This window comes from Aquarana catesbeiana, linkage group LG07 (assembly GCF_042186555.1).
Source record: "Aquarana catesbeiana isolate 2022-GZ linkage group LG07, ASM4218655v1, whole genome shotgun sequence".
Taxonomy (NCBI): Eukaryota; Metazoa; Chordata; class Amphibia; order Anura; family Ranidae; genus Aquarana; species Aquarana catesbeiana.
Window position 1 is genome coordinate 158,769,208 of NC_133330.1, and position 25,027 is coordinate 158,794,234.

Below are 25,027 nucleotides of genomic sequence, written 5' to 3' on the forward strand. Positions count from 1 at the left end.
TGAGAGGCACTCTGAGAGGGATGGTAAGGTAAGGGAACACTGTGACAGGGTCACCTCATGTAAGTGGGCACTGTAATGGAGTCACCTGATGTAATGCCCTGTATACACGAGCGGACTTTTTGACCAGACTGGTCCGACGGACCGAATCTGGCGGACAATCCGACCGTGTGTGGGCTTCATCGGACCTTCAGCGGACTGTTTCTGACGAAAATCTGATGGACTTTAGATTTGGAACATGTTTCAAATCTTTACGTCGGAACTCTGCCGGACCCAGTTCCTATCGAGAAATCCGTTCGTCTGTATGCTGGTCCGACGGACAAAAAACAAGGCATGTCCCCAGGCTGTGGTACTACACCAGCCTGCGTCTTCTGTCAGACCAGACTGAACCCAGGTCATCACTTTCTTCTCTTCGTTGCAGCCTTCCCTCCACACTGCCCTGCACCCTTCCCTGCAGCCTTCCCTCCACGCTGCCCTGCAGCCTTCCTTGGAGGCTGTGGCTCTGGTGGTGGACTTGTGGCAGGAGGAGGAGGGGCTTGCTCATTTATTTGGCTGTTGGCAGTTAACTCGCCCCTCAGCCCCTTGTGAAGGACTTCAGAAAAAAGTTTTTCACAGAGGAGGCGTTGGCCCTTCTCCACTTCGAGCAACCTGCTGGCTATATAGCAGCCATAGGCCTCTTCAGGTTCGGGGGGGCTCTTGAGGAAATTTGTAGCTTCTCTTATGAGGCGCAGTGATGCCTCCTCTGTCACCGTAACTTTCCTGGGCCTTTTTGTCTGAAGGCAGAGGGGAGGCACCTGCGATTGAGGCTCCTACTGGGCATGGCCACCTCCTGGCTGACACTGGGCCCGGGCTCCTCCTGGCTGACACTGGTCCCGGCCTCCTCCTGGCTGCCACTTTCCAGAACTTCCTCCTGGCTGAGCTCATCCTGTGTATAAAAAAGGGACATAGTTTTAGTTTTAGGTTCATCAATCACACACAATTTTCAGCTCATGACTTGCAAATTCAATGTTAATACATATAAAAGAGTATCATTCTGACCCCAGCATTTTTTCAAGCTGGTGACAAACATTTTTGGCCACTACTGTCAATTGATATGTAGACATCATTTTTTGGATAAAATCCCTAATAGGTAATCAATTAGAACATCTAGTTAACATCATTAATATTAGGACACTAAATATGTCTCTAAATAATATACCTGGCTCCAGATGGTTGCATCCGGTTCTTCCAGGACGTAAGACCCAGGTTGGTCTTCATCAGCCTATGCTGGGGTGGAGGGAAGGTTGGAGGGAAGGGTCGAAAGAGATTCCCTGGCTTCAGTCTGGCCGTCAAGAAAACGCAGGTTTTCGAAGTACCACAGCCTGGGTACATACACATCATCTGCTTATGCTCCTGATCTCAGGGAATTCTGGATCTTGTTATGCTCCCTCCTATACATATTCCTCAAGATCCCAATTTTATTTTCCAAAATCTCAATGGTTGCTTCTGGGATGAAAGTCTGCACAAATGCCAGAAGTCTCTCCAGCGTTACCTTCCTTATTGGTTTAATGTAATATTAAGGGTGTTTGACCTCCCACAGATTCCTCATCTCCCTGTACTTCTCAATAAATGGTGTCAGAAATTCAGGGTCTTTAACTACCTGGCATCCGCGCTATAGCCGAATGACGGTTACAGCGCGGACCTACATTCCCGGGAGGCCGTCATATGACGTCCTCCCCTGTGCACGCTCCCTGCGCGCGCCCTGCAGGGCGCGCGCCGGGTGCGTTGTGATCACTGAGTCACTGAGACTCGGCTGATCACCGATCTGTGTAAGGGGCCGGTCCCGGCCCCTTACCATGTGATCAGCTGTCAGCCAATGACAGCTGATCACATGATGTAAACAAAAGATCGGTAATCTTTTTTTTTTTTACTCACGCTGACAGCGCGAGTAGAAAAAAAAGCCGATCACCGGATCGGATGTGAGGGACATTGGTCCCCAAGTGGAAGAGGCACATCTGCCTCATCAGTGCCCAATAAAAGTGCCACCTAATAGTGCCCACAGTGCCACCTAATAGTGCCCACAGTGCCACCTAACAGTGCCCACAGTGCCACCTAACAGTGCCCACAGTGCCACCTAACAGTGCCCACAAGTGCCACCTATCAATGCCCACAAGTACCACCTATCAATGCCCACCTGTAGTGCCAATCAGTGCCACCTGCCAGTGCTGCCCATCACTGCCACCCATCAGTGCCCATCACTGCCACCCATCAGTGCCCATCACTGCCGCCTATCAGTGCCCATCACTGCCGCCTCATCAGCGTACATCAATGAAGGAGAAAAATTACCCGTTTAAATTTTTTTATAACAAAATATAAAAAAATAAACTTCTTTTTTTAAAAAAAAAAATCAGTTTTTTACATTTTTTTAATAAAAAGTAAAAACCGCAGAGGTGATCAAATACCACCAAAAGAAAGCTCTATTTGTGGTGAAAAAATGATAAAAATTTCATTTGGGTACAGTGTTGTATGACCGCGCAATTGTCATTCAAAGTGCATCAGCGCCGAAAGCTGAAAATTGGTCTGGATAGGAGGGGGGTTTAAGTGCCCTGTAAGCAAGTGGTTAAACTTATTATTCATTTTTGAATAATCTTATCCCAAACATAAGCCTTATTCTTTAAGCAGTATAGGCCGCTACAAAGTAAATAAAATTTACCTTCGTTTCGGACGCTCGTAACTTCACTCCACTTCCTCTTTCCTCCGCGCACAGAACGTACGTACGGCACATGCGTGTTTTAGCTTTATATTCACAGCGCTTGCATGAAACTCCGCCTGCGTCGCCCACCCCTGACGTTCTTTTTCACGAATATTACCCGCCCCTTTCTCTACGCACAAATATGCAAATATGCAAATATATACAATGTATTTAGTTGATACAGGCTTTAAACAAAATTTTGGTCTTGGTAATTTGTCTTATTAAAAGAAGTTTAGGACATTGTTGTCTAGATGTCTTTGAAACTAGAATGAATAGCAAACTTCATTCAGTGGAATGTAAGGAGAGGACACTAGGCAGCTGTTTACACATCTGGACTCAGGAGCACTAGTGTGGGACACCAGAATACATTTTTTAGGGTAACCCACACAGGTGCTACAGTGGATACTTGTTTGGGGTGTCTCTATCTGTGAAATGTGGCCAAAAAAGGTAAGTATTCCGGCTTGTTTCAAAGGGGATTTTAACCATGTCTTCAACTTCGATCTCTGCCCAAACAGACAATTGTACACCACTTCAATACAATGTTTCATATTCCTATTCCTGGACTCAAATATCTGTGTGCTAAGTATATTTTGTTTCATTCTCATAGGGGAGAAAAGACTCAGACAACCTGATCCCAGAGACCCCCAACCTTGCCAGCCGGATTGGGAAATCAGCCCAAGCCCCACCGAGGATGTGGATGAAGGAGCGGTGGAGGAAGTAGGCGACATGAGCACCCCACCAGGTGAGTGTCTGACACCCCAGCTTCTGGTAATCTATGTATTCCTGCATATTTCTAAATACATCTTTTTTCATCAATTTTAGGTGATGTTCTGGTTGTGGAAGGGGAAGCGGTGGAACCATGTACAAGTGCCAGCGCCCCCCCCCCCAAGGATGTGGACAAAGGAGAGGTGGAGGAAGTGAGTGACATGTGCACCCCACCAGGTGAGTGTCTGACACCCCAGCTTCTGGTAATCCATGTATTTCTGCATATTTCTAAATACATCTTTTTTCATCAATTTTAGGTGCTGCGCACTAGCCTGGACATCATGCATAATCGGCTGGACAATATGCAGCAGGAAATGAAGAACATGATCGATGTTTTGGGGAGAATCTAAATCCCTTTTTCACAAAAAAAAACATAGATCATGTTCTTCATTTCCTTTTTTGCTGACCCCATTCTGGGCTTTGACTTTTTAACATTTTAAAAAGCCAAATTTGTTATAATAAAGCCTGTTTATAAAAAAAAAATAGAGGCCTGTTTATAAAAATAAAAAAATAGAGGCCTGTTTATAAAAAAAAAAAAAATAAAAAAAAATAGAGGCCTGTTTACAAAAAAAAAAAAAATGATGCCTGTTTGTAAAAAAAAACAAAAAAAAAAGTTTTTTTAAAAACAAAAAAAAATTATTGTTTAGAAAATATATATATATATATATATATATATATTTAAAAACTAAAAATTTTCCTAAATGCACATGTGAATGTGCACAGATTAAAAATTATGTTAATCAACAATGTGTGGCTTCTTCTTTCAATGCTCAATACCAGTTTTGTAAGTTATTTGGTGTTTACAGTGACAATGGGACTTATTTACTAAAGAAAAATACACTTGGCATTACAAGTGCACTAGGAGAACCTAGGAGACAGCCAAAAAGAAAGGCAAGCAATAAAAACATTTCTAGATTTTATCTGATTATTATTTTATATTCATAAAAATTAGAGATTGTCTGGCATTGCAATGGCCCCCGTACCCGTAAAAAAATCAACATATTTATCCCGAACTTGACGGGCGCTTTGGGGGGCCAAGCCAGTACGGCCAGTATCCAGACCCATCAGAGGATTCTCTGTAAGTCCGGCCTCAGGCCCAAGTGATGCAAGATAATTTCTTGAATTTTTGCGTAAAAAATTGTGCAGGATGCAACATGCTAGGACAATGTGATTAAGTTTGTAGTCCGCCATGTGGATTGCTGTCTGAAACAGGTGGAACCGGCTTGCCATTATCCCGAAGGCATTCTCCACAACTCTTCTCGCTCTGGCCAGCCGGTAGTTAAAAACCCTCCTCTCCGGGGTGAGGGTCCTTTGGGGGAATGGCCTCATCAGGTGCTCACCCAGACCGAAGGCTTCATCTGCAATGAGGACAAAGGGGAGTCCTTCCACGTTATCCGCATCAGGTGGCAATCCCAAGCCACCACTCTGGAGACGCTGGTAGAACTCTGTCTGGGCGAAGACTCCTCCATCTGACATCTGGCCATTCTTCCCCACGTCCACATACAGAAATTCATATTGTGCCGACACCACCGCCATTAACAGAATACTATGAAACCCCTTATCATTAAAATAGTATGACCCCGAATGGGGTGGTGGCACAATGTGGACGTGTTTCCCATCTATAGCCCCTCCACAGTTGGGAAAGTCCCAACGGGTGGCAAAATGGGATGCCACAGTCTGCCATTCCTGTGGCGTTGAAGGAAACTGGGGAGGCAAACAAGAAAAAAAATATATAAGTACTTTTGCACATAACATTGCAAGCACATTACACAAAAAACATTCTTGCCCAGCATCAGTATAACATTAATTTAAGTATTATTTAAAGACTAAAATATAAGGCCCACCTATCAGATTCCTCACCCCCTCTGATGGCCCATTGATAAATTTTAGAGGGGGGGGTTAAAAATCAATTTAAATACACATAGACCATTTGGATACATTTTAGGGAGAGGGGGATTATAAATCAATTTAAGGACACACAGACCATTTGGATAAATTTTAGGGAGAGGGGGATTATAAATCAATTTAAGGACACACAGACCTTTTGGATAAATTTTAGGGGGGGGGGTTATAAATCAATTTAAGGACACACAAACCATTTGGATACATTTAAGGGGGGGATTATAAATTAATTTAAGGACACACAGACCATTTGGATACATTTTGGGGGGGTTATTATAAATCAATTTAAGGACACACAGACCATTTGGATAAATTTTAGGGTAAAGCACTACAATGGAGCTGACAAAATACATTGTTAAGTGACTAGACTAGGTAGATATGGGCCCAGAATAGCATGCTGGGGAGGTTAGTGAAGGCAAATATGCATGCAGGACAAAAAAGAGCATTAAAAAATTACAGCATGCATGAGGACAAAGGGGACATTCACTGCATATTGCAATCATGGTAATTAGTGTTCGAGTAAAGAAATACATTACGTTAGCAAACATTAAATACAATAAAATGTGATGTTAAAGGATAAAAATCTTACTTTAATATTGTCCTTCTGCAGGACCTGGATGATGGCAGAACAGGTCTCTGGGATAATGATCCCCAGAGCCTGGGGGGAGATGCCTGTCGAGAACTTGAGGTCCTGCAGGCTTCTCCCAGTCGCCAAGCACCGCAACATGGCGACTAGCCTCTGCTCCGGAGTGATGGCTTGCCTCATGCAGGTATCTTGCCTGCTGATATAAGGGGTCAGCAAAGCCAACAAACGGTGAAAAACGGTGTCCGTCATCCTGAGAAAGTTCCTGAAATCCCCAGGGTTGTTCTCACGGTTCTCACGAAGCAAAGGCATGTGAGAGAATTGGTCACGCTGGAGCAACCAATTCTTCGTCCATGAACTCCTCCCCACCCTGTTCATGGACTGGGCTTGGGCTGAAGAATGAACTACAGCACCAAGCACATACAAAGCACGAGCTCTACGACGAGAACGTACACGCAACATGGCTTCAAAACGGTCGGCTGGTCAGAACAAACTTAACAGAACGCACTGAAGAACAGCAAGGCCTGTGAAGAGCGAGCTGAAAATCAGCAATGAGCGGACAAGAACACACTGAATAAATCAATGCGAACTGACTACACGCACTGAAATGCAGATACAAACCTCACAAGCACAAACTGAACAACAGTTAAATGATCTGAAAAACAGGAGTCTGAAAAGCGTGAATCGTCTCTCACCAAATTTCTACTAACATGAGATAAACACGAGATTAGCAGAAGGGGCCCAAAGGGTGGTGCATGAGCTATTGAACTTCCGTTTTATAGTCTCGTCGGACCTGTTGTACGTCACCGCGTTCTAGACGGTCGGACTTTTGTGTGATCGTGTGTAGGCAAGTCCGTTTCAGCAGGACTTCATCGGAACTCCGACGGAAAGACCGTCAGAGTTCAGTCCGACGAAAAGTCCGCTTGTGTGTACAGGGCATAAGAGGGTACTATGCTGGGGAGACCTGCTGTAAGGGGGCACTTTGAAGGGAACACCTGATGTAAGAAGCACAGTTTACACTATATATTATCAAAATGCTATGGTAATTGTACGTTGCTTATTTTTTGATAGACATAAAAAGATTTATATATAGAGTACTGTGCTCTGCCCTGCCCTGCCAGTGGTGATCCCTGTCCTCTGCCTCTCCAACAGTGATCCCTGTCCTCTGCCCTGCCAGTGGTGATCCCTTTCCTCTGCCTCTCCAGCGCTAATCCCTGTCCTCTGCCATGCCAGTGGTGAGGTGACCCCTGTCCTCTGCCTCTCCAGCGTTGATTTCTGTTCTCTGCCTCTCCAGTGAAGATCCCTGTCCTCTGCCTCTCTAGCGTTGATCCCTCCTCTGCCTCTCTAGCAGTTATCCCTGTTCGCTGCCCTGCCAGTGGTAATCCTTGTTCTCTGCCTCTCTAGCAGTTATCCCTGTCCTTCGCCCTGCCAGTGGTGACCCCTGTCTTCTGTCCTGCCAGTGGTGATCCCTGTCCCCTGCCTTGCCAGTGGTGAGGTGATCCCTATCTTCTGCCTATCCAACGGTGATCCCTGTCCTCTCCCTCTCCAACGTTGATCCCTGTCCTCTGCCTCTCCAGTGGTGATCCCTGTCCTCTGCCTCTTCAGTGGTGACCCTTGTCCTCTGCCCTGACAGCAGTGACCCCCATTGTCTGCCGTACCAGGAGTGACCCCTGTCCTTGGCTCTACCTGTCCTATCTTTAGCGTAAAGAAGAACAAGGAGTCCTGGAAGTGATGGCTTGGCCCCCTCAGAGCCCTGATCTCAACATCATAAAGTCTGTCTGGGATTACATGAAGAGAAAGAAGGATTTGAGGCACTGCAGCATGCATCCACAGAAGATCTATGGTTACATCTTCAAGATGTTTGGAACAACCTACCTGCTGAGTTCCTTTACTGTGTGTACCTAGAAGAAATTATGCTTGTGTTGATGATGTTTTGAAGCCAAAAAGGGTAGTTACACCAAATATTGATTTGATTTGGCTTTCTCTTTTATTCATTTAATTTCTATTTTGTTAATTGATAAAAAATAAACTATTAACACTTCTATTTATGAAAATATTCTTAATTTACAGCATTTTTCACACCTGCCTAAAACTTTTGCTGAGTACTGTATATACTATGTTCTGAGCCATAGCACAAACATAAGATTTCTTTGCTGGAAGAAATTCACCTATCTTAAAGCGTTTGTTCCCCCAACATTTCATATTCCTGATATATGCCTGCTGTACAATCAGGGCCGGATTTCCCACAAGGCCACCGAGGCCAGGCCTCGGGGCGGCAGTGGTACAGGGGCGGCGCCGCGGCCGCCCACAGGCTTTTTTTTTTTTTTTTTTTTCGGAGTATGGAGCACGGCCGCAGTGGGGTGTGTTATCAGAAAGCCACTACGCTGTGGCATTCTGGGAGCTGTAGTCCAGATGAGCACCCTGTGATTGGCCGAACAGGGTCATGTGCGGGCGGCCGTCATGGGCACCTTTGATTGGCCCAGGGGAGCTGGTCACTGTGGAGGCGGGGCTGCTCTGTGGGTGATCTGCTGCGGGAATCCCGCCTCTCTGCCTGGCGTGCTGACTGTATGTCTTCTACAGTCAGTGTACCCTCTCTCTATCAGCCCGTCCCTCTCTCTATGCCCCGCCCCTCTCGGTCAGCCCGTCCCTCTCTGTCAACCCCCCTCTATCAGCCCACCCTTCTGTCAGCCCCTCCTCTCTGTCAGTGCCCCCCCCTCTCAGTGCCCACCCCCTCTCTGTCAGTGCCCCCCCTCTCAGTGCTCACCCCCTCTCTATCAGTGCCCCCCCTCTCAGTGCCCACCCCCTCTCTGTCAGTGCCCACCCCCTCTCTGTCAGTGCCCACCCCCTCTCTGTCAGTGCCCCCCCTCTCAGTGCCCACCCCCTCTCTGTCAGTGCCCACCCCCTCTCTGTCAGTGCCCCCCCTCTCAGTGCCCACCCCCTCTCTATCAGTGCCCCCCCTCTCAGTGCCCACCCCCTCTCTGTCAGTGCCCACCCCCTCTCTGTCAGTGCCCCCCCCTCTCAGTGCCCACCCCCTCTCTGTCAGTGCCCTTCCCTGTCAGTGCCCTCCCCTCTCTGTCAGTGCCCTCCCCTCTCTGTCAGTGCCCCCCCTCTCTGTCAGTGCCCCCCCCTCTGTCAATGCCCCCCTCTCTCTGTCAGTGCCCCCCCCTCTGTTAGTGCCCCCCCCTCTGTCAGTGCCCCCCCCTCTGTCAGTGCCCCCCCCTCTGTCAGTGCCCCCCCTCTGTCAGTGCCCCCCCCTCTGTCAATGCCCCCCTCTCTGTCAGTGCCCCCCCCTCTGTCAGTGCCCTCCCCTCTCTGTCAGTGCCCACCCCCCCTCGGTCAGTGTCCACCCCCTCTCAGTCAGTGCTCCCCCTCTCCGTCAGTGCCCCCCCTCTCTGTCAGTCCCCCCCCTCTGTCAGTGCCCTCCCCTCTCTGTCAGTGCCCCCTCTCTGTCAGTGCCCCCCTCTGTCAGTGCCCTCCCCTCTCTGTCAGTGCCCACCCCCTCTCTGTCAGTGCCCACCCTCTCTGTCAGTGCCCACCCCCTCTCTGTCAGTGCCCCCCTCTCTGTCAGTGCCCCCCCTCTCTGTCAGTGCCCACCCCCTCTCTGTCAGTGCCCCCCCTCTCTGTCAGTGCCCCCCCTCTCTGTCAGTGCCCCCCCTCTCTGTCAGTGCCCTACCTTCTCTGTCAGTGCCCTCCCCTCTCTGTCAGTGCCCCCCTCTCTGTCAGTGCCCCCCCTCTCTGTCAATGCCCCCCCTCTCTGTCAGTGCCCTCCCCTCTCTGTCAGTGCCCTCTCCTCTCTGTCAGTGCCCTCCCCTCTCTGTCAGTGCCCTCCCCTCTTTGTCAGTGCCCCCCCTCTCTGTCAGAGCTCACCCCTCTGTCAGTGCCCCCCCCCCCTGTCAGCCGCAGCAGTGTGCACCTTGCCAGCCAGCCAGCCAGCCACCCACTGACCTACAGCAGGGATCCAGGCCAGCCTACCGTAGCAGTGTGCACCGTGCCAGCCACCCACCCACCCACTGACCCACAGCAGAAAACCAGCCAGCCACAACAGGAGCCACCCACGGTGACCCACCCACACCAGGGAGCCAGCCAGGCACAGCAGGGTGCTGACCAGCCACCCACTGGAACCAGCCACAGAGGACGTGGGAGTCAGCCACCAACAGGAGCCAGCCACCAACAGCAGCCAGCCACAGAGGACACGGGAGCCAGCCAGCCACAAAGGACACAGGAGCCAGCCAGCCACCAACAGGAGCCAGCCACAGAGGACGTGGGAGCCAGCCAGCCACAGAGGACGCGGGAGCCAGCCAGCCACAGAGGACGTGGGAGCCAACCAACCACAGAGGACGCAGGAGCCAGCCAACCACAGAGGACGCGGGAGCCAGCCAGCCACAGAGGACGCGGGAGCCAGCCAGCCACAGAGGACGCGGGAGCCAGCCAGCCACAGAGGAAGCGGGAGCCAGCCAGCCACAGAGGACGTGGGAGCCAGCCAGCCACAGAGGACACGGGAGCCAGCCAGCCACAGAGGACACGGGAGCCAGCCAGCCACCAACAGGAGTCAGCCACAGAGGACGCGGGAGTCAGCAACATCTGCAGTACCCACAGTTATGGTAAGAGGAGCGCTACACAGTGCCAATTTTATTTTTACTTTGTGAGAGGTTGGGGCAGGGGTGAGAGTCATGGCACAAGGAGGGGGTCCCATGAGGAACAGAGTGAATGAAGGTGTTCACTGTACACTCTGTTAGATAGAGGCCCTCCTCCAGGTCCCATTATACTCCTTTTCAGTCTCTAATGGGACCTGGTGGGGACTCTTTCTAACAGATTCTATAATGGACACTGAATGGGCCTCTGTTAGAGAGACCCCCTCTAGGTCCCATTAGACACCTTTTGAAGTCTGTAATGAGGGTCTGTGACGGGGGTTTGTGATGAGGCAGGGGGGATGTGACGTAAGGGGGGGGGGGCTAAGGACACTGATGTAAAAGGGGGTATGTGATGTAAGGGGGGTACTGAGGACATTGATGCAAAAGGGGGTCTGTGATGTGATGTGAAGGGGGGGACTGAAGACACTGATGTAAAAGGGGGTCTGTGATTTCTGCACTAGCAAAACACAGGTCTCTCCAAGGGCAATAGAAAACAATTGTTTTCTATGTGTCCTGTTCACACTGCAACAGCGCCACTGCATGCTGAGCAGTGTGGTGCAAAATGCATACTGTTTCTATGCACTGCAACTGAGCTGTGGTGCATAAAAATGAATGAAATGTATTTGCATAAAGAACTAGTTACGATCATCTTTGGGTCAAGAAGGACTGAACAGTTTAGCTTTACTTGCCATTGAGTCAGAACTTTTAAATACTTTGTCCTACGAAGATATTATCGATGAGTTTGCCAAAAAAAGTTAGAACTAAAAAATTGTAGGGAGATTCAGCATGTCACTTGCCACCGGTGCCTTGTCACCAGATTCAGCATGTCACTTGCCACTGGTCCCTTGTCACCAGATTCAGCATGTCACTTGCCACCCATCCCCTGCCACCAAATTCAGCATGTCACTTGCCACCGTCACCTGCCTCCAGATTCAGCGTGTCACTTGCCACCCGTCCCCTGCTTCAGATTCAGCATGTCGCTTGCCACCCATCCCCTGCCACCAGATTAACCGTGTCACTTGCCACTGGTCCCTTGTCACCAGATTCAGAGTATCACTTGCCACCAGTTCCTTGTCACCAGATTCAGCGTGTCACTTGCCATCATTCCCTTTTCACCAGATTCAGTGTGTCACTTGCCACCCATCCCCTGCCAGCAGATTAAGCGTGTTACTTGCCACCGGTCACCTGCCACCAGATTCAGCGTGTCACTTGCCACCTATATCCTGGCTTTCTCTCCCTCCCCTTCAGCTGGGCATGCTGGGTGCTGCAGTTTCCCTTTTAGGATCGCTTGCCAGTCCTAGGGAATACATGTCCCATGATCCTCCTTTGTGCTCCTTTATTTTTGGCCAATAGGAAGGAGAGGGCTCTGCTCCCGAGTACAGCAGCATGAGGAGGACAGGGGGGAGAAAAGCCTGCAGCTGCTCTCTCCAGAGACATAGCCACTCTCCCCACTGCTGACAGGAGGAGGGGGATAGGAAAGAAATAGAGCCCTCTTCTGACAGCAGCGCCGTGGCTCGAGGGGGGGCAGCACAGTTTCTTCTTCTCAGACCCGCTCATTGATGGCACTTGAGCTTCGGCCCCCCCTCTGCCTTAGCTCGCTCAGTCACTCAGGGAGGCTCAGGAGAGGTGGTGACAGCCCAGCTTGCAGGCGGAACCAAAGATGCCGTGGCACGCTGGACTGCCTGTGCCCGCTCAGCCTGACTTCCTTGCGCCAATGCTAGTGCTATTTGTCCGGCTCTGATGGGGCCCCAGGTGAACATGGGGCCCCCGGGCAGTGCCCAAGTTGCCCGCTCAGTAAGACGGCCTTGCCTGGGAGAATGCACACAACCACCTTGATAAAAATTAATTCACATCAGAGGTTTTACCATTATGTCAGAGGTCCCCCTTTAATGTCAGAGTCCCCTCATCACGTCAGAGTCCCTCCTTCACATCAGAGCTCCTTCTATACATGAGTACTCTCCATTACATCAGAGACACCCCTATACATGAGAGCCCCATCACATCAAAATCGCCCCCTAGACATCAGAGGCCCACCATCACCACAGAGTCCCCCAATCACACAGTCCCTGATCAAGAGCCATTCAGTCACCCAGGACCTCAATACAGAGTCCCCCAATCATGCAGTTCCCTCCTCACCCAGAGCCCTAACTTTTGGATCCAGCAGTATGGCAGAGGGCAGGAGGTAAAGGAGGGCTGGAGGAGGCAACTTCTCTCTTCTGCCGAATGCTGAGGGTGGCCCTGCATTCCACCTGCCTTGGATCAGAGCCACGTGTTGCCATAGTGTGGGCAAGACAGCCACTATCTAGTAATGAATGACACAGTGAGTCCTGATCCTAAAACATCATTGGTTGTTATGGTGCTGGCAGCAACTCATGATGCTGATCCAGGGCAAACTGAGTCTGGTGCTTGCGATCTGATTAACACTGCATTAGACCCCTAACTTAGACTAAGACTGGACAAAATAACTGAACAAGTCCCACACAGGCTTGACAAAACAACTGAATTCCCTCCTACAACATCCCAACCCAGAAAATGTGTTATCTCCAGTCTTTATGACTCCAGCAGACATTTTTTAATTTATTCTTCATCTTCAACAACTACAGGACCATCATTGGTTGTTATGGTGCTGGCAGCAACTCATGATGCTGATCCAGGGCAAACTGAGTCTGGTGCTCGCGATCTGATTAACACTGCATTAGACCACTAACTTAGACTAAGATTGGACAAAATAACTGAACAAGTCCCACACAGGCTTGACAAAACAACTGAATTCCCTCCTACAACATCCCAACCCAGAAAATGTGTTATCTCCAGTCTTTATGACTCCAGCAGACATTTTTTAATTTATTCTTCATCTTCAACAACTACAGTACCTAATAAATGGGCCCAAATGTTCCCTTCATAGAAATCTCCAGGATCTTTGCAGCTATCTTGGAGAACAAGCAAAGCGACCATGTACCATGAGAGGATTTTTATTATGGTTTATACATTTATCTAAACAATAGCCTGGCAACAATATAACAAAATCTCTGTGTAAATCATTAATACTTTCCTTGTAATATTATGTGATTTTATGTATATGACACACTTAAAAGCCAATTGTAATAACTTTCTTTTAGCTGATCGCATTCTTAAATAGAAAATAAAAAAATAACTAAAAAGAAGAAGGTAAAAATAATTTTCACAAAACAAAACCTAATATAAAAATGCAAATACTATGTTTAAACCTGGCTTTAATGCAAATTTTTGCTATTTTAATGTATCAGCCATGCAAATTATATATCTTTTGACAGAATGCTTGCTTCTATCAATTTTTACTGGAAAAATTCCCAGGATTATGGGTTTGCATGTTCAGTCAGATGAAGAACACATGGCAATAATCATTTATCAGACATTTCTGGATTATTTAATTACAGTTTTCTAGAGTAAAGTATCATGAAAAATGACAAAACTAAGTGGTGTATCCGCGCAACGGAAATAGTTAAAGTAAAAATAAAATAAAGTAAAGTGCTGGACTGCTGCCTCCACAAATGTAATCTCCACCAAAGTGGGGAAGACGAAAAGGTGAGTAAAAAGTTAATATGTGGGTGTGGCGCTGTCCTAAATAGTTAGGCTAATGGCTACCATATAAATCACATATAAACCAAATAACCATATGAAAGGTGATGCACTTTGAGTAGGGAGGAGGGGGGGGGGGGGGGTGGAAAGGGTAGGGGGAATTCCCAACTGGTAAATCCAAAGTGACTTGTGCTACATACAATCAATAGAGTATCAAAAACACATACAGTATGTGACTTGTGCACAGTGCGGCTAAAGTGGTATATATACAATGCTTATAAATTGTTTGACATTGAGAATTATTTATCAGACACTTATAGTGAACTGGATGAACAAACCATGACTTGTGCTCAGTGCAACATAAGTGATTTTAAACAGTCCTTGTAAATTTCTTGGCGTTTCTTTAAACCTAGGCAGGTGTATCCAACATGCATCTGCTGCCTGTATTAATTGTAGTGACCGGGTGCTTGTGTCTTGTATTGTGATCATGCAGACACTCACCAGCTTCTTTAACCCCTACGGGGGTAATACGCAGTCACAGTGAATGCCACTGTGCGGCAGTCCTTAGCGCTTTCTGGATCAAGGTGACGTTTAAACATAAAGGAAAGAGGAGATTCCCATAGCGTAAAACCATAAACACTCTTTATTTAAATTAGATGACAGAATGGTACTCACATCTTAGTAGTTTAAATCAGGCAACCAAATGTCATCAGGAAAAAAGCGTCAGGTTTAAAAGCTGCATCTCCCAGTGAATACAGCTTTTAAACCTGACGCTTTTTTCCTGATGACATTTGGTTGCCTGTTTTTAAACTACTAAGATGTGAGTACCATTCTGTCATCTACTTTAAATAAAGAGTGTTTATGGTTTTACGCTATGAGAATCTCCTCTTTCCTTTATGTTTAAACTTCACCTTGATCAAGAAAGCGCTAAGGACTGCCGCACAGTGGCATACACTGTGACTGCGTATTACCCCCGTAGGGGTTAAAGAAGCTGGTGAGTGTCTGCATGATCACAATACAAGACACAAGCACCCGGTCACTACAATTAATACAGGCAGCAGATGCATGTTGGATACACCTGCCTAGATTTAAAGAAACGCCAAGAAATTTACAAGGACTGTTTAAAATCACTTATGTTGCACTGAGCACAAGTCACGGTTTATTCATCCAGTTCACTATAAGTGTCTGATAAATAATTCTCAATGTCAAACAATTTATAAGCATTGTATATATACCACTTTAGCCGCACTGTGCACAAGTCACGTACTGTATGTGTTTTTGATACTCTCTTGATTGTATGTAGCACAAGTCACTTTGGATTTACCAGTTGGGGATTCCCCCTACCCTTTCCACCTCCCCTCCCCCCCTCCCTACTCAAAGTGGATCACCTTTCATATGGTTATTTGGTTTATATGTGATTTATATGGTAGCCATTAGCCTAACTATTTAGGACAGTGCCACACCCACATATTAACTTTTTACTCAACTTATGATGAAAAATGACTTGTCTAACCTGATGCTACATTAAAAACAATAGCCTTATTTGCATACATTTTTCAAGAAATCTGGTTGCAGCACGTTGTGTTAAAGTGGAGTTCCACCCAAAAATGGAACTTCCGCTTTAAGGGAGGTGACCCCCTGACATGCCACATTTGGCATGTCATTTTTTTGGGGGGGGAAGCCAGTACCCTCTTTTTAGAGGGTCCCAGCTCCTACTTCCTTCTGGGACACCGTGGCACCAGAAGGGAGATCACCTTTCCCCCCTCCCTCTCGGCAATCATCTGGGACATGTCACAGGTCCCAGATGATTGCCCGGCCAGTCACGGTGCGCGGCGCAGCTCGCGCATGAGCAGTGGGTGCCCGGCTGTGAAGCCACAGTGGCAGTGCTGGCGCCGCAGAGAGGAGGGGGAGACAAGCGGGGCTTCGTACGCCCGCATCGCTGGACCCTGGGACAGGTAAGTGTCTGATTAATTAAAGTCAGCAGCTGCACTATTTGTAGCTGCTGACTTTTATTTATTTTATTTTTTTTAAGCAGAACTCTGCTTTAAGTTGCTTCTTTACTTTGCAGTCCTACTCTAATCAAAGAGCACCAACAGAGGAAAATATATGACCATTAATTGAACAGACAGCGCAGTCCTAAATGTGCTATACAGGTATATAATTAATCCAAATTCTAGTGCAATATGTGTAAGTCATATAATCATCAATTCCAATAAACCTCTGTCATAGTGCTATATCCAGGTAAATTAAAGTGCCATGATAACATTCATGTAAATATATTGCGCTATTTTATCAGAAGCTGAAATAAAAGTTCTAGTGCTAAAGTACAGTGGGTATAGAAAAGAATCACCCCCCTTTTAAAATAATCACATTTTGTTGCTTTGCATCCTGAAATGAAGACTGACACCATTTTTGTTTTATCCAGCTGTATTTACTAGTGCAACTTATAACATACAAGTGAAAGATATAACACCAACATGTCAGAAAAGATAAAAACAAAAACAGAAACACTGTAGGAGTGTGTTATTTGGATGGCGAGCTGTATTGGATTTCCGCCAGACATTAAGTTTGGTGTTGAGACCAAATAATTAAATTTCTGTCTCATCTGACCACTTTAAACGCACCTTGAAGATTTTGAGGCCACATGGACAAAGGTGTTATGGTCAGGTGAGACTAAAATTGATTTATTCGGCTTCAACACCAAAAGATATGTCTGATGAAAAACCAATACTCACCATCCAAATAACACCATTCCTACAGTAAAGCATGGACGTGTTAATATCCTGTTATGGGGGTGTTTCTCCCAGCAGGGACTGGAGCACTTGTCAGGATAGAAGAAAAGCGCCTGTTTTCAACGTTGATCCTGACATATGGACTTTGTGGTTACCTTGTGGTGGCTTCTCATCTGGTATTTAACCTATTACAATGTATCTGTTTGATACCCACAGAGTGAGGACCTTTATATTGGGCACTCAGACTGCAGCATAGTATACCACTATATAAGATACCTCTTTCATATAGTGACCTAAATTCTCTGGATACCTCCTTGAAGGATTGATACAGATTTGCTACAAATTTAGTATTAAAGGGGTAAACCCTCGTGTTTTTTCACCTTAATGCATCCCCCCCCCCCCGTTTTACTTACCTGAGCCCCTTCATTTCTTCGGCAGGTATGCCCTCTCCCTCTCTCCACAGGGTACCGGCTCTTGATTGGATGGATTGATAGCAGCGCTGGACTCGGGAGAGCGCCCGCAAGGTAACCCCCTCGGGAGAGCGCTTCTCCTAGGGGGTTATCTAATGCGGAGAGGAGCCGCGAGAAGTGGCCACTCTGTGCAAAACGAACTGCACAGTGGAGGTAAGTATGATATGTTTGTCAATAGACACAGAAGCAGGACTCGGGAGCATGCCCACATGGGTGTCCCGAAGGAGAGCTCTTCTCCAATGGCACACTCGAGGAGAGGAGGAGCTACTAGCACCACTGAGGGACCCCAGAAGAGGAGGATCGGGGCCACTCTGTGCAAAACCAACTGCACAGAGGAAGTAAGTATGACATGCTTGTTTTTGTTTTTTGTTTTTTAAATGAAGCTTTACAACCCCTTTAATACTATTATTGTGATACTTGACTATTCTGTTTCTACTCTATCATAGATTAAAAGTGATTTTAACCCTTGAGCTCCTGAAGAAGCGTATGCCACATAAAACATGTCGAGCAAGACTTTAAGCTGGACACCACCACCCCTCAATAAGCCACTACTGTATACCCAAATTAGGAAAATACGGATTTTTCTGCATTACGCATATATTGTACTTGTTTGAGGGCTCCCTACCCATAATTTGAGGGCAGATTGTGATAAAAATATCAGAAAAGTTATTTGGGCTTAATGAGAAACAATAATATGATATCTTATGCAATATGTCTATACATATTTTCTAAAACCCTCTTTTGTTAAGTTTCAATAAAATGTATTACTTTTTTACAAATTTATCTCAAGGTGTGGTGCCATTAAAGTCCATTTTTTCTATTTCCATCCAATTTCATAGAAGGAAAAATGGATGGAGCAAAATATTGTCAAATTCTTAAGGAAAATCTGCTGTCCTTGGCCAAAAAGTTGTCAATGGGAAGAAGGATTATCTTCCAACATGACGATGACCCAAAGCACACAGCAAAAAATGATCGCACAACGGTTGAAGGAGAAAAAGGTGAATGTCCTTGCATGGCCTAGTCAGAGACCAGACTTAAACCCCATTGAAAATCTGTGGAATGAAATGAAGACTGCAGTCCACAAATGGTCACCATCAAATTTAACTGAACTTCTGCAAATATTAGTGGGCAAATATTGCAGCGTCTAGATGTGCAAAGTTAGTAGAGACATATCCTAACAGACTAAAGGCTGTTGGGATATAGATACAATTTGTGCAGCTGCTACTAGCAAAGTGTTTAAGTTATAACAAAAGTCAAAAACCATATTTCTCCATTTACATGAAGGTCAGGTTAATATAACCCAACACAGAGTTTCCCCTTACATTAGAGTCGGCAGGATTCCCCCTTACAGTGCAAGGATAAATTTGATATAAAGGGGAATGCTGCAGATCATGATGTAAAAGGGAATGCTGCAGACTGGTGTAAAGGGGAACTCTGATGTAAGGGGGGCTCTGGTGACCAGAGATCACCTTCCACAGAGTGAATGTACTAAGGTAAGGGGGCTTACTGATACCAGGGGACACTTTTATATCAGTGCCACCTTACCTTACTGTATTCACTCCCCCCTTACATCAATGATCCCTCTCAGACTATCCTTGCAGAGCTGTCACTGACCTCCTCTCAGGTGCACCTTGTAGGGCTCAGTCAGACGGTCCTCTCTGGACTTCAGCTTGGTGGCTCTGGTTTCATCCTATATTATCCTCTCCAGAGTCTACACACATCTGACTCCTCGCGTGACCCCCGTCCTGGCAGCGCTCCCGCTCTTGAGCCCTCTGTAGGCTCTCCCCCCAGAGACTGCAGACATGGCACAAGAGATGGTTAGAAACTGTGCAGACATGATACAAGACATGGTCAGAGACTGTGTAGACATGATACAAGAGATGGTCAGAGACTGCAGATATGATACAGGAGATGGTCAGAGACTGCAGATATGATACAGGAGATGGTCAGAGAATGTACAACCATGATACAGGAGACAGTTAGAGACTTTGCGGACATGATACATGAGATGGTTAAAGACTGAGCAGACATGATACAGGAGATGGTCAGAGACTGCAAACATGCTGCAGAAGATGGTCAGAGACTGTGCGGATATGATACAGGGGATGGTCTTATGCTGTGTACACACGAGTGGAATGTCCGACAGAAAAAGTCAGACGGGAGCTTTTCATCGTATATTCCGATCATGTGTATGCCCCATCGGACTTTTTAAGTCAAAAATTCTGATGGACCTAGAAAGAGAACATGTTCAAAATTTTTCCGGCGGAACCAATTCCTATCGGGAAAACCCCTCGTCTGTATGCTGTTGCGATGTACCAAAAACTATGCATGCTCTGAAGCAAGTACGAGACGGAAGCTATTGGCTACTGGCTATTGAACTTCTGTTTTCTAGTCCCGTCGTACCTGTTGTACGTCACCGTGTTCTGGACGGTCGGAATTTGGTGTGACCGTGTGTATGCAAGGCAGCTTGAGCGAAATTCCGTCGGAACTCCGTCGAAAAAACCTTCAGAGTTTATGCCGACGGGAAAACCGGTCATGTGTACAGGGCATTAGACTGTGCAGACAGGCACCGAACACTAGAGCCATAGCTTACCCCGCCAGCCTGGGGACACCGACCAGGGACATTCCCTCTCACACATGTTAGGCAAAGTTTGCCTAATTAGAGAGCCGCCTCTGATCACAGCGGGTATGCCGATTACAGTCTGGTGAACTATTTAGATGTGACCCCTGTGAGATTGTGAGACGAGCTGTGGATGGTTTTGTATGTTGTTGTTAGTATTTAGATTTTTATTGGTTAGGCCAGAAGAAGCCAGTGGGAAGTTTGGCAAAGGGGGTAAGGGTGCACACTGAAAGAGTCCTAAAGCGAAACTCCGGGAATTATCTTTATTGCCAACTTCCCTTGGTCCAGCTTGGCATAATGTAATTATCCATATTGCATATTTTACGGGCTGCTGGAGACGATGAAAGTCTCAAGCAGCTTCCCCTCTGCACACTGAACACTGACGGTTACTCAGCACTGCTGCCATCGTCACCCCTCCTCTCCACCTTGTCAAATCGTAGAAAACTTCTTTTATTCATTATAAAAAAAAAATTCTACAAGTCAGAGAAGAGATGGCATCACCCATATTTCTATTTATCCTGACAGATTTATTTTTAAGGGGAAAGCTTGAAGTTTGCATTGTTTTAAATACTATAACATTTAAAAAACAAGACTGTAAAAGCATAAAGTAAGTCTGATGTGATAATGAAATACCTATGTTAACAAAAGTGCTGAAATCCAAACATCTTTTAGGTCTAAGCTTTACACATTAAGGTACCCCCTACCTGGAGTTGTCACCTTCTATTTCTCATTGCACACTGTGTTTTGCTATTGTGCTCAAATATATATTTTCATGTGTTGTATGTTTTGCATGAATTTTAAAAGGCTTCAGCAGCACATCAAGCCATGCTTTAAAATGCAAATGTTCAATGCCAGCCTTAGAGGTCAACACACCCTGAGCCTGTCATGCTAATACACCTTGTAGTATGGAATCTTGAGTAACAAGCTGCCTGGCACTTAGACTTATATTGATTATAGTGAGTAACAGCTTATCAAAAAATCTGATCAGCCATCATTCCATTTGCTCCTGGCACACCCAAAAGAAGATGGTCCCTCCAGGCAGTGGCGTAGCATGGGGGGAGGGCAGTCACAGCGGGCGCAACATTAGAGGGGCACAGACAGGGCCAGTGACACCATAAGACTGAATTGGGGAGGCAATAGAATTCAAGTCCAAAGCCACTTGCTGGGGATTTGAATTTTTTAAATACCAGTCCCCCCCAGCATACAAACTAAAGCCTCCACACTGCGCCCAGTTGGAAAGCGGTGGGTGGATCCCAATCCTGAGCGTGCGTGGGCAGTGAGCAGCACACTGTGTGGGGGGGTTCAAACCAAGGGTGCCAATGGAGGAGAAGGTCAGGATGGAGGAGGCTCCCTGCTGGTTGCTGCAGCTGCCACAGCCACAGGAAAACCTGCTGAAGATATTTGCCTGCCTGCACGGGATACAGCTAACCCTCCTTTCCCTGGTGCTGCAGGACCGGTGAGATATGGGGGAGGGTGTGTGTGATGGGGATGGGGGTATTTGGGGGGTGGGATCAGAGTGGTGGGATCTGGTGGGGTATAGGAGGTGTGATCAGAGTAGAAGGAACTGGAGGTCTGATCAGAGTGGAGGGATGGGGGGGATCTGGGGTGTGATCAAAGTGGAGGGATGGGGGGATCTGGAGGTGTGATCAGAGTGAAGGGATGGTGGGGATCTGGGGGGTGTGATCAGAGTGGAGGGATCTGTGGGTGTGATCAGAGTGGGAGTAATCTGGGGTGTGTGATCAGGGTGGGGGTAATCAAAGAGGGGGTTGTGTCTCCAACTGGAGTAGCTGCATGTAGGGCTTTTTTTTTCCAGTGGGAACCCTTGAGGGTGTGATCAGAGTGGGAATATCTGGGGGTGTGATCAGGGTGGGGGTATCTGGTGGGTATGATCAGGGTGGGGGTATCTGGGGCATGTGATCAGAGTGGGGGGTTATCTGGGGGTGTGATCAGAGTGGGAGTATCTGGGGGGTGAGATCAGGGTGGGGTTATCTGGGGTGTGTGATCAGGATGGGGGTATCTTGGGGGTGTGATCAGAGTGGGAGTATCTGGGGGCGTGATCGGGGGGGGGTTTGGGAGGGTGTGATCAGGGTGGGGGTATCTAAATGTCCACGGGTTAGGGGGTGCAAATTACTTGCCTTGGCCCGGTTGCTGATAATCCACGCTACGCCACTGCCTCCAGGCATTTATCCTCTTGCCCAACACCATCTGGATAAAACCATCCCACAAGGCAGCTAAAGTCCTGGTTCTCCAGCACACTGAGGTTAGATCCAAATGAAGAGACACTCAAAACACACATTCTGCCCAGGCAGAGCCCAGTAGGGGAGAGGAGACCTTCTGGAGAAAGCCATACCATCGAACAAGGACTTCAAGAATTGGTTGTGTCAGATACATATTTATAACTCAGTTATTGTCATTCTCACTCTATTTACTGGATCCTCCATCTAGTAACAGGCAGAGGTAATCTACCCACTGAGCTTAGGGAAGACCTGCAGGGAACAGAAAAGGGCAAGTAACAACTCAGGCTAGCAAAAAAATACACAAAATTTAGTCAGGAACACAACATATTGCTGGTTTCCTATTCTATCTCAGGCAGAATAGTATTCCACGACATAACAACTCTTACTGTAGGGAACTGTATACAAAACTAATGGTAAAATGTTCCTTCCATGAAGCATTCATTTGCCAAAACTTTCACAGACCTCAGAGATATTTAAACATGTAATCAGGTTGTCTCCAAAACATCTTTTTTCAAATCAAACATGCTTAATCTCTCTAAGCTTTCACTGTAAGAGTTTACATTGCTATTTTTAATTTATTTGCTTACCATTGTGTGCTGAAAGCTGCAAAGCAGGAATTTCCAGCACCTGGATTTCTGCACTGTTTTCCAGTGCAAGTAAATTGGTCTTCGGTGCACAGATTCTTGGCACAGAAAAACAGATAAAAACAAAGGGTAAACAAAATTGCAGGACAAACCTAACTAATCTTAAAAATGCTCTCTCCCCCTTCCTAACACCTATGCTAACTAACTTGTGTAAGAAAGATCTGTATACTTACCGATTTTTAGGCCACTCTGGTCTGGTCACATGATCCTGCTCCCCTATGTCAGCCAGTAGTAGCTGATGGATGGGTCATAGTAAGCCCATGGGTGACATCACCGCTTTCAGGCATTGCCAGCCATTGTTGAAAGCTCTCCTCTGACACAAGACCCACAGGAGCTGCCTGAAAATAGGTAAGTATACTAATCTTTCTTACACTGGTTATTCAGAATTGGTGTTGGGGGGGTATTTTTGATATTAGTTAGGATTATCCTGGAAATTGACCTTAACCACTCGCCAGCGTTCTGCTCCCGCTGTGATTAGACACAGTGGGAGCTGATCCGCGGGTACCATGGGCTCGATGTCCGCCGGCACCCGCTGATCATTGGGCAGAGAGCCAGAATGGCGATCTGCCTGAGTAAACAAGGGAGATTGCTATTCTGTCAGTACAGTAGGCATGGATCCTGTGTTCATGTAAAGCAGGAACATGGATCCATGCCTTCCCTTAGTAAAAGCACCTCCCACACAGTGCACAAACACTGGCTAGGCAAACAGTTAACCCTTTGATCGCCACTGATGTTTAACCCCCTCCCAGCCAGTGTCATTAGTACATTGACAGTGCATATTTTTTTAGCACTGATCACTGTATTAGTGTCAAAAGTGTCAGTTAGTGTCTTGACTGCAGTCCCACTATAATTTGCTGATCCCCGTCATTACTAAAAATAAAAAGTAAAAAATATTCCATACTTTGTAGATGCTATACCTTTTGCGTAAACCAATATACACTTATTTGGATTTTTTTTAACCAAAATATGTAGCAGAAGAATCTACTCACTGGGGGAGAACCTCTGGGGGAATCAAGGATGGAAAAGGACCTGGGGTTTTAGTAGATGCTAGGCTCAGCAATGGCATGCAATGCCAAGCTGCTACTAACAAAGCAAACAGAATTTTTGCATGCATTAAAAAGGGGATTAACTTAAGAGATAAAATGATAATTCTCCCCCTCTATAAGACTCTGGTCCAGCCTCACCTGGAGTATGCTGTCCAGTTCTGGGCACCAGTCCTCAGAAAGGATGTACTGGAAATGGAGAAAGTACAGAGAAGGGCAACAAAGCTAATAAAGGGTCTGGGGGATATTAGTTATGAAGAAAGGTTACGAGCACTGAACTTATTCTCTCTGGAGAAGAGACGCTTGAGAGGGGATAGGATTTCAATTTACAAATACCATACTGGTAACTAGGGATGAGCCGAACACCCCCCTGTTCGGTTCGCACCAGAACCTGCGAACGGACCAAAAATTCGCACGAACCCCTTTGAAGTCTATGGGACTCAAACGTTCAAAATCAGAAGTGCTAATTTTAAAGGCTAATTTGCATGGTATTGTCCTAAAAAGGGTTTGGGGACCCGGGTCCTGCCCCAGGGGACATGTATCATTGCAAAAAAAAGTTTTAAAAACGGCTGTTTTTTCGGGAGCAGTGATTTTAATGATGCTTAAAGTGAAAAAAAAAGTGAAATATTCCTTTAAATATCGTACCTGGGGGGTGTCTATAGTATGCCTGTAAAGTGGCGCGTGTTTCCCGTGCTTAGAACAGTCCCTGCACAAAATTACATTTTTAAAGGAATAAAATCATTTAAAACTGCTTGCGGCTTTAATGTAATGTCGGGTCCTGACAATATGGATGAAAATCAGTGAGAAAAATGGCATGGGTACCCCACCCCCAGTCCTTTACCAGGCCCTTTGGGTCTTGTATGGATATTAAGGGGAACCCCACACCCAAATTTAAAAAAGGAAAGGCGTGGGGCCCCCAGGCCCTATATACTCTGAACAGCAGTATACAGGCAGTGCAAACAAGACAGGGACTGTAGGTTTGTTGTTAGGTAGAATCTGTTTGTAATTTTGAACTGGTACATTTTTAAAGTGTAGCTCTAGCCAAAAAATCAATTTTTAAGCTCTTTGGAAAACATAGGGAAGGGTTATCACCCCTGTGACATTTGTTTTGCTG

General features: G+C 46.6%; 1 protein-coding gene across 3 annotated transcripts in view; it reads right to left on the minus strand.

Annotated features, from left to right (window-relative positions):
* The window catches only part of RGS21 (regulator of G protein signaling 21), a 302,653-nt gene that overhangs the window by 196,472 nt on the left and 81,154 nt on the right, over window positions 1-25,027 (minus strand). The window contains exon 1 of one of the 3 annotated variants that reach the window (XM_073592776.1): window positions 22,814-22,920. The exons of 1 other annotated variant lie outside the window; for it this stretch is intronic. The gene's annotated coding sequence lies outside the window, so the exon portion shown is untranslated. Of the gene's footprint in view, window positions 1-20,693; window positions 20,741-22,813; window positions 22,921-25,027 lie in introns of those variants that run through there. One more of the 3 variants, XM_073592775.1, reaches the window with a different exon arrangement.